This window comes from Nomascus leucogenys, chromosome 10 (assembly GCF_006542625.1).
Source record: "Nomascus leucogenys isolate Asia chromosome 10, Asia_NLE_v1, whole genome shotgun sequence".
NCBI lineage: Eukaryota > Metazoa > Chordata > Mammalia > Primates > Hylobatidae > Nomascus > Nomascus leucogenys.
In genome coordinates this window covers 58,487,993-58,498,309 of record NC_044390.1, presented here as the reverse complement: position 1 = coordinate 58,498,309, position 10,317 = coordinate 58,487,993, and the positions used below count along the sequence as shown (strand labels likewise).

The 10,317-nt window shown below is 48.2% G+C and overlaps 1 protein-coding gene and 1 pseudogene across 1 annotated transcript in view; one reads left to right on the top strand and one right to left on the bottom strand.

Annotated features, from left to right (window-relative positions):
* Window positions 1–71: 71 nt before the first annotated feature.
* Window positions 72–829, top strand: LOC100598285 (annotated as a pseudogene).
* Window positions 830–5,201: 4,372 nt separating this feature from the next.
* The window catches only part of ZNF490 (zinc finger protein 490), a 42,725-nt gene continuing 37,609 nt past the window's right edge, over window positions 5,202–10,317 (bottom strand). The window contains exon 6 of the transcript XR_004032009.1: window positions 5,202–5,227. The gene's annotated coding sequence lies outside the window, so the exon portion shown is untranslated. The remainder of the gene's footprint in view (window positions 5,228–10,317) is intronic.

Here is a 10,317-nt window from a genome sequence, read left to right as displayed (position 1 = left end):
ATTCCTGGCCAGGCGCGGTGGCTCATGCCAGCACTTTGAGAGGCCAAGGCGGGCAGATCACCTGAGGTCAGGAGTTCTGTTCTTGAAGGACTGTGTACGCCCAGAAGTGGAGAAAGCTTATACCAACCCAGCTGCTGGGTCTGTCATCCTGCTGGAGAACCTCCACTTTCATGTGGAGGAAGAGGAAGGGAAAAGATGCTCCTGGGAACAAGGCTAACGCTGAGCCAGCCAAATTAGAAGCTTTCCAAGCTTCACTTCCCAAGCTAGGGGATGTCTACGTCAATGATGCTTTTGGCACTGCTCACAGAGCCCACAGCTCCATGGGAGAAGTCAATCTGCCACAGAAGGCTGGTGGTTTTTTGATGAAGAAGGAGCTGAACTACTTTGCCGAGGCCTTGGAGAGCCCAGAGCAACCCTTCCTGGCCATCCTGGGAAGAGCTAAAGTTGCAGACACAATCCAGCTGATCAAGAATATGCTGGGCAAAATCAATGAGATGATTATTGGTGGTGGAATGGCTTGTACCTTCCTTAAGGTGCTCAACAACATGGAGATTAGCACTTCTCTGTTTGATGAAGAAGGACCCAAGATTGTCAAAGACCTAATGTCCAAAGTTGAGAAGAATGGTGTGAAGATTATCTTGCCTGTTGACTTTGTCACTGCTGGCAAGTTTGATGAGAATGCCAAGACTGGCCAAGCCACTGTGGCTTCTGGCATACCTGCTGGCTGGCTGGGCTTGGACTGTGGTCCTGAAAGCAGCAAGAAGTATGCTTAGGCTGTCACTCAGGCTAAGCAGATTGTGTGGAATGGTCCTGTGGGGTTTTTTGGGGGTTTTTGTTTGTTTGTTTTTTGAGATGGAGTCTCACTCTGTCACCCAGGCTGGAGTGCAATGGCACAGTCTTGGCTCACTGCAACCTTCTCCTCCCTGATTCAAGTGATTTTCCCGCCTCGGCCTCGCGAGTAGCTGGGACTACTGGTGCGTGCCACCACGCCCGGCTAATTTTTGTATTTTTAGTAGAGACTGGGGTTTCACCATGTTGACCAGGCTGGTCTTGAACTCCTAACCTCATGATCTGCCCACCTTGGCCTCCCAAAGTGCTGGGATTACAGGCATAAGCCACCACGCCCGGCCTTCTGTGGGGGTTTTTGAATGGGAAGCTTTTGCCCGGGGAACCAAAGCCCTCATGGACGAGGTGGTGAAAGCCACTTCTAGGGGCTGCATCACCATCATAGGTGGTGGAGACACTGCCACTTGCTGTGCAAAATGGAACATGGAGGATAAAGTCAGCCATGTGAGCACTGGGGGTGGTGCCAGTTTAGAGCTCCTAGAAGGTAAAGTCCATCCTGGGGTTGATGCTCTTGGCAATATTTAGTACTTTCCTGCCTTTTAGTTCCTGTGCACAGCCCCTAAGTCAACTTAGCATTTTCTGCATCTCCCCTTGGCATTAGCTAAAACTTGCCATGTCAAGATTCAGCTAGTGGCCAAGAGATGCAGTGCCAGGAACCCTTAAATGGTTACACAGAATCTCAGCTCATCTTTACTGCAAAAATTCAAAAAGTGAGGTGGGAGGATCGCTTGAGCCCGGGAGGTCGAGGCTGCAATGAGCCATAATCTTGCCACTGCACTACCTGGGAGTGACACCCTGTCTCGAAAAAAACAACAACAACAACAAACTGGCACTCCACATTCAAAGGGAAGAGAATTAAACTCCACTATTTAAAGGGACTAAATGTTTGTCTCCCACCTCCAATAAATTAATATAATAAATCCCTACCCTCTAGTGTGCTGGTATTTGGAGATGGGGCCTCTGGGAGATAATTGGTGAGGTCATGAGGGTGGGGCACTCATGATGGAATCAGTTAACTTATAAGAAGAGACACCAGGGCCGGGCGCAGTGGCTCACGCCTGTAATCCCAGCACTTTGGGAGGCCAAGGCGGGCGGATCATGAGGTCAGGAGATCGAGACCATTGTGGCTAACACTGTGAAACCCCATCTCTACTAAAACTACAAAAATTAGCCGGGCGTGATGGCGGGCACCTGTGGTCCCAGCTACTTGGGAGCCTGAGGCAGGAGAATGGCGTGAACCCAGGAGGCGGAGGTTGCAGTAAGCCGAGATCGCGCCACTGCACTCCAGCCTGGGCGACAGAGCAAGACTCTGTCTCAAAAAAAAAAAAAAAAAAAGGACGGGTGCGGTGGCTCACTCCTGTAATCCCAGCACTTTGGGAGGCCGAGGCAGGCAGATCACGAGGTCATGAGATCGAGACCATCCTGGCTAACACGGTGAAACCCCGTCTCTACTAAAAATACAAAAAATTAGCCGGGCGTGGTGGCGGGCGCCTGTAGTCCCAGCTACTCGGAGAGGCTGAGGCAGGAGAATGGCGTGAACCTGGGAGGCGGAGCTAGCAGTGAGCCGAGATCGCGCCACTGCACTCCAGCCTGGGTGACAGAGCGAGACTTCGTCTCAAAAAAAAAAAAAAAGGAGACACCAGAACACCAGGCTGGGCAGGGTGGCTCACACCTGTAATCCCAGCACTTTGGGAAGCTGAGGCAGGAGGATCCTTTGAGCCCAAGAGTTTGAGGTTGCAGTGAGCTATGATTGTGCCACAGCACTCCAGCCTGCGTGACAAAGCAAGAACTTGCCTCAATAATAATAATAACAGGCCGAGTGTGGTGGCTCACACCTGTAATCCCAGCATTTTGGGAGGCCTAGGTGGGTGATTACCTGAGATCAGGAGTTCGAGACCAGTCTGGCCAAAATGGTGAAACCCCATCTCTACTAAAGATACAAAATTAACTGGCCATGGTGGCGGGCACCTGTAATCACAGCTACTTCGGAGGCTGAGGCAGGGGAATCACTTGAACCCAGGAGGTAGAGGTTGCAGTGAGCCAAGATCGCGCCACTGCACTTCATCCTGGATGACAGGGTGAGACTCCGTCTCAAATAATACTACTACTAATAAATAATAATAATAATGAAAAGACACCAGCGACCTCTCTTTCTCTCTGTCTTTCTCTCTGTCACCCCCATGCCCTCTTCCCAACTTGAGGACACAACCAGAAAGTAGCCATCTTTGAGCCAGGAAGAAAACCCTCACCAAGAACAGAATCTACTGTCATTTTGACCTTGGACTTCATGGTGTCAAGAATCATATTTTGTTATCGTATTGTATTTTGTTATTTTGTAATTGTATTTTGTTATAGTGGCTCAAGTAGAGTAAAAGACAGAAATGGCAAGAAAGTTAAACCCATCTCACTAGAGGTTTGTCATGGAGGAGACAGAGCGTTGGGTTTAGGCCTGAGCTTTGGAGTTGGAAAGAATTGAGTTCACACCTAGGCTGGGGACCTTGAACAAGTCCCTTGAGTTCTCTGAACCTCAATAGCCCCTTCTGTAAAATGAAGATAATAAAGCTGTTGTGAATGCACCTTGAAACTGCAAGACACATGTCTAAGCACCAGGTAGGCACTCAATAAATAGAGGTAGTTCTATTCTTTTTATTAATGTCTTTCTAGTTGGTCATGCTAATGATATAGTGGGGCAGGCAGAACTGGGTCTTCAAGACTTCAGGTGCCAGGCTGAGGAGCTTGGACTTGTACTTGAGAGCACTAGGGAGCCATGGGAGGTGTGTGAGCAGGGAAGAGACAGAAAAATGTCCCTTTGGTGCTGAGGTGAATGACTAGGAATTGAAGTTTGGGAGACCAAGGACACTTTGACAAGTACCCAGGTGAATGTCTAGACCTGGGTGGTGGCAATCGGGATGATGGGAGTGAGAAGAAATAAGTAGGCCGGGCTTGGTGGCTCATGCCTGTAATCCCAGCACTTTGGGAGGCCAAGGTGGGTGGATCACCCGCGGTCAGGAGTTCAAGACCAGCCTGGCCAACAATGGTGAAACTCTGTCTCTACTAAAAATACAAAAATTACCCAGGTGGGGCCAGGCGCAATGGCTCACGCCTGTAATCCCAGTACTTTGGGAGGCCAAGGCGGGCAGATCACGAGGTTAGGAGTTCGAGACCGGGCTGACCAACATGGTGAAACTCTGTCTCTACTAAAAATACAAAAATTAGCCAGGCGTGGTGGTACGTGTCTGTAATCCCAGCTACTCGGGAGGCTGAGGCAGGAGAATTGTTTCAACCCGGGAGGTGGAGGTTGCAGTGAGCCGAGATCATGCTACTGCACTCCAGCCTGGGCAACAAGAGTGAAACTCTGTCTCAGAAAAAGAAAAAAAAATTATCCAGGCATGGTGGCAGGTACCTGTAATCAGAGTTGCCCGGGAGGCTGAGGCAGGAGAATCACATGAACCCAGGAGGTGAAGGTTGCAGTGAGCCGAGATCGCACCACTGCACTCCAGCCTGGGTGACAGAGTGAGGCTCCGTCTCAAAAAAAAAAATAATAATAATAATAATAATAAATACATACATACATAAATAAGTAGTTAAGTAGTTCAAGATGAGTATTGGGTATAGGGCTTGAATGGCAACTCCACGACCCAGGTCAGAAGTAGCAGTTAAGAGGGGTTGGGGTCAGAGTATCAATGTCAGTTTTCACTTTGCCTAGAATGTTTTTTCTCGTTGTGTCTTCCTGAAATATTCTTACTGGTCCTTGGAGACACTGCCCAAAGATCTCTCCTCTGAGAATCTCCCTGGAACATGTGTGGTCCTGCAAAGCTGCTGCTCATGATGTTATCCTACAAACATCCAAATCCCGGCATATGAGTTTCTCTAGGGCAGTCTCTGGCTGGTTCCATTGTAGGATCTGTCCACGCCCTGCATGTGCCTGGTACCAAAAAAGGAAACTGGGTCTGCAGGACGTTGCTGCAGTTCAGGTGCTGGCCGCGTGGGAGCAGAAGTGCACAGGTCAAAGCGTCTGGAAAAAGCCCTAAGGCTGCAGGACCAGCAGAGCATCACCCAGGACGTCCCTGGTTGAGAACTACGTCTTTTTATTCGTTTTAAAGGGGCGCGAGGCGGCCGGGCGAGGTGGCTCACGCTTGTAATCCCAGCACTTTTGGAGGCCGAGGCGGGCGGATCACGAGGTCAGGAGATCGAGACCATGGTGAAACCCCGTCTCTACTAAAAATACAAAAAATTAGCCGGGCGTGGTGGCGGGCGCCTGTAGTCCCAGCTACTCGGAGAGGCTGAGGCAGGAGAATGGCGTGAACCCGGGAGGCGGAGCTTGCAGTGAGCCGAGATCGCGCCACTGCACTCCAGCCTGGGTGACAGAGCGAGACTCCGTCTCAAAAAAAAAAACAACAACAACAATAAAGGGGCGCGAGGCACTAGGATCCAGTTTTGTCCACCTAACTCACCCACCCAGCGACACAAGCCCCGCAGCCCACAGCTGGAGGATATTTACGCAAAACCTAAATCAGATCAGTCTTTCCTCTGCTCAGAACATTTTTTTTTTTTTTGAGGGAGGGAGTCTTGCTCTGTCGCCCAGACTGGAGTGCAATGGTGCAATCTCGGCTTGCTGCAACCTCCGCCTCCCAGGTTCATGTAACTCTCCTGCCTCAGCCTCCCAAATAGCTGGGATTACAGATGTGGGCCACCACGCCCAGCTAATTTTTGTATTTTTAATAGAGACGGGGTTTCACCATGTTGGTCGGGCTGGTCTCGAACTCCTGACCTCAAGTGATCCACCCGCCTTGGCTTCCCAAAGTGCTGGGATTACAGGCATGAGCCACCACGCCCAGCCTGCTCAGAACCATTTGTTTGTGGCTCCCACGTAACCCAGTGGGAGTGCTGAAATAATCTAAACATTTTACATGGCATTTACAAATGCGATGTTTTATTCTTTAATCCTTTAAAATCTCTCCATCAATAAAACTCTTCAGAAGTCCTTAGCAGTTGTTACAAATCTAAAATATAAATATACGAATAAGTGGTAATGTATGTTCTCTCAAACATTCTGACACTACTTCTAAACTCAACCAAATTGTGACATACTTTTCCATTTTTTTTTTATTTTTTATTTTATTTATTTATTTATTTTTTTTTGAGACGGAGTCTTGCTCTGTCGCCCAGGCTGGAGTGCAGTGGCGCAATCTTGGCTCACTGCAAGCTCCACCTCCCGGGTTCACGCCATTCTCCTGCCTCAGCCTCTCCTAGTAGCTGGGACTACAGGCGCCAGCCACCACGCCCGGCTAATTTTTTGTATTTTTAGTAGAGGCAGGGTTTCACCATGGTCCCGATCTCCTGACCTCGTGATCCGCCCGCCTCAGCCTCCCAAAGTGCTGGGATTACAAGCGTGAGCCACCGTGCCCGGCATACTTTTCCATTTAAAATTACCAGTCTTGGCCGGACGCGGTGGCTCATGCCTGTAATCCGAGCACTTTGGGAGGCCAAGGCTGGTGGATCAACTGAGGTCAGGAGTTCAAGACCAGCCTGGCCAACATGATGAAACCCCGTCTCTACTAAAAATACAAAAAAGTTAGCCATGTGTGGTGGCCAGCGCCTATAATCTCAGTTACTTGGGAGGCTGAGGCAGGAGAATCGCTTGAGCCTGGGAGGCAGAGGTTGCAGTGAGCCGAGATTGCGCCATTGCACTCCAGCCTGGGCAACAAAAGCAAAACTCCGTCTTTTTTTTTTTTTTTTTTTTTGAGACGGAATCTCGCTCTGTTGCCAGGCTGGAGTGCAGTGGCATGATCTCAGCTCACTGCAACCTCCGCCTCCTGGGTTCAAGCGATTCTCCTGCCTGAGCCTCCTGAGTAGCTGGGACTACAGGTGTGTGCCACCACGCCCAGCTACCTTTTTGTATTTTTAGTAGAGATGGGGTTTCACCATGTTGGCCAGGATGGTCTCGATCTCTTGACCTCGTGATCCACCTGCCTCAGCCTCCCAAAGTGCTGGGATTACAGGTGTGAGCCACCGCACCCGGCGAAACTCCGTCTTTAAAAAAAAAAAAAAAAAAAAAAAATTACCAGTCCTGGCCAGGCGTGGTGTCTCCCGCCTATAATCCCAGCACTCTGGGAGGCCGAAGCGTGTGGATTACTTGAGGTCAGGAGTTCAAGACCAGCCTGGCCAATCTGGTGAAACCCCGTCTCTACTAAAAACACGAAAATTAGCCAGGGATTGTGGTGCATGCCTGTAATCCCAACTATTTGGGAGGCTGAGGCAGGAGAGTCACTTGAACCCAGAAGGTGGAGGTTGCAGTGAGCCGAGATCATGTCAATGCACTCCAGCCTGGGTGATAGAGCAAGACTCTGTCTAAAAAAAAAAAGAAAAAAAAAAAAAGCCCGGGCGTGGTGGCTCACGCCTATAATCCTAGCACTTTGGGAGGCTGAGGTGGGCAGATTGCCTGAGCTCAGGAGTTCAAGACCAGCTTGGGCAACATGGTGAAACCCTGTCTCTATTAAAAATACAAAAATTAACCAGGCGTGGTGGTGGGCGCCTGTAATCATAGCTGCCCAAGAGGCTGGGGCAGGAGGATCACCTGAACTTGGGAGGTGAAGGTTGCAGTGAGCTGAGATCTTGCCCACTGCCCTCCAGCCCAGGCAACAGAGTGAGATTCTGTCTAAAAAAAAAAAAAAAAAAAAAGTATTGAACTGTGGTTAATGATGTGAGCAATGAGGAATTAGGCGGGAAGTGTACAGATTTGTGTAATTTATATTAACATGCATAAAAATCGAGATGGATGAAGCGATACCTACAAAGAAATTAAAACAAGCTGGGCGCGGTGGCTCACACCTGTAATCCCAGCACTTTGGGAGGCCAAGCCAGGCAGATCACCTGAGGTCGGGAGTTCGGACCAGCCTGACCAACATGGAGAAAACCTCTCTCTACTAAAAATATAAAATTAGCCAGGTGTAGTGGCACATGCCTGTAATCCAAGCTACTCAGAAGGCTGAAGCAGGAGAATCCCTTGAACCTGGGAGGCAGAGGTTGCGGTGAACCGAGATCATGCCATTGCACTCCAGCCTGCGCAACAAGAGTGAAACTCCATCTAAAAAAAGAAATAAAAAACACACAAAAATATGTTCAAATATTACTTGCGTTATCTAGGGGTATGTGAGTGTTTAAGAGAACCTAAATCCTGTTATCCATAATAGCTACACCATTTTACATTCCCACTAGCAATGAAAAGCATTCCAAATTCTATGGATCCTCACCAGCACTTATTTTCTGTGATTTTGATAAACGTGAAGAATTATCTTTGTGCTTTTGATCTTCATTTCTCTTATGACTTGTGATGTTGAACATCTATTCCTATGGGGCATTCTTTTTTCTTTTGCATATTTTAGAGACAGGGTCTCACTCTCTCACCCTGGAGTGCAGTAGTGCAATCATAGCTCACTGCAGCCTCGAACTCCTGGACTCAAGAGACCCTCCTGCCTCGATCCCAAAATGCTGGGGTTACAGGCATGAGCTACTGTGCCGGCCAATATCAAGACACTTTTCCAAGTGATGAGACCAGGCATTTAGTCTATCCTTAAAGAACTGAGTCATGGAAATTTAATCATGTCAATAGTCTTTTTTACATTATTAACCAAACAAAAATGAGTTCCTTTTAAAGATTTTTTTAAGATTAGGAAATAGCTGGGCTTGGTGGCTCAAGCCTATAATCCCAGCACTTTGGGAGGCTGATTGCTTAAATCCAGGAGTTTGAAACTAGCCTGGCCAACATGCTGAAATCCTGTCTTCACAAAAAAATACAAAAAATTATCAAGGTGAGGTGGCGCATACCTGTAATCTCAGCTACTGGGGAAGCTGAGGTGGGAGGATCACCTGAGCCTGGGGAAGTTGAGGCTGCAGTGAGCCCTGATCCTACCACTGCACTCCAGCCTGGGCAACAAAGTGAGATCCTGCCTCCCAAAAAAAGTTGGAGCAGGGAGGCCGGGCACGGTGGCTCACGCCTGTAATCCTAGCACTTTGGGAGGCTGAGGTGGGTGGATCATGAGGTCAAGAGATCGAGACCATCCTGGCTAACACGGTGAAACCCCGTCTCTACTAAAAATACAAAAAAATTAGCTGGGGGTGGTGGTGGGCGCCTGTAGTCCCAGCTACTCGGGAGGCTGAGGCAGGAGAATGGTGTGAACCTGGGAGGCAGAGCTTGCAGTGAGCCTAGATCGCACCACTGCACTTCAGCCTGGGCGACCGAGCAAGACTCCGTCTCAAAAAAGAAAAAAAATTGGAGCAGGGAGGAGGAGCCACATCAGGATGGTACAGTGGATGCCTAATGATTTTGGAATAAAACTCTCCAAAATTGTTCTTGTTCGACAAAAGGAATGTGCAGGAGCACTGTCGTGGTGGTGAAGGACCCTCTGGTGGAGCTTTCCTGGATATTTTTCTGCCAAAGCTTTGGCTGACTTTCTCAAAACATTCATAATAAGCAGAGGTTTTTATTCTTTGACCTTCCAGAAGGTCACACTTAGTACTATGTTTTTTGTTTTGGCTTGTTTTTTTTGAGACAGTCTCACTTTGTCATCCAGGCTGGAGTGCAGTGGCCCGATCTCGGCTCGCTGCAACCTCTGCTTCCCAGGTTCAAGCGATTGTACTGCCTCAGCTTCCCAAGTACCTGGGATTACAGGCGTGCGGCACCACGCCCGGCTAATTTTTGTATTTTTAGTAGAGATGGGGGTTCTCTATCTTGGCCAGGTTGGTCTTGAACTCCTGGCTTCAAGTGATCCACCCACCACGGCCTCCCGAGGGGCTGGGATTACAGGTGTGAGACACTGTGACCGGCTGGTACTATGTTTTGAACATAGGAATTGTGAGGCCTCTAGCTTTGTTCTTGTTTTTCAAGATTGTTTTGGATATTTGAGATCCTTGGAAGTTTCATATACATTTTGAGATTCTTTTTTCTATTTTTGCAAAAAAAATGCCATTGAATTTGTTATGAATTGCATTGAATCTGTAAATCACTTTGAGTAGTGATTTACAATTGGATAACTTCACAATATTAAGTAGTCTAATCTATGAACTTGGGATGTTGTGAGAATATAGAGAAAAACAAATCAACACAATACCTCTGAGTGTTAGGCTTTTCCACATACACCCAGAAAGCGATTTTGCAGAGGACTCTCCAGCGGACACCAGCTAGATATCCTCAAATTCTATTCAATTCCAATACTGTCTATCTGGAGATAGCATCACATCCCAAAGATTAAGGACAATGTTCCACAAGACTGTCCCTCATTTTAGATGCCAGTCACAAGCCAGGGCCTCTAGAACTTCTGACCAACCAGCTTAAACATTGGGGTTCCAAAAACCCCTTCCTTGAGTTTAGTGTGATACTTGAGTGTCAACGTGATTGAAGGATGCAAAATATTGTCCCTGGTTGTGTCTGTGAGGGTGTTGCCAAAGGAGATTAACATTTAAGTCAGTGGA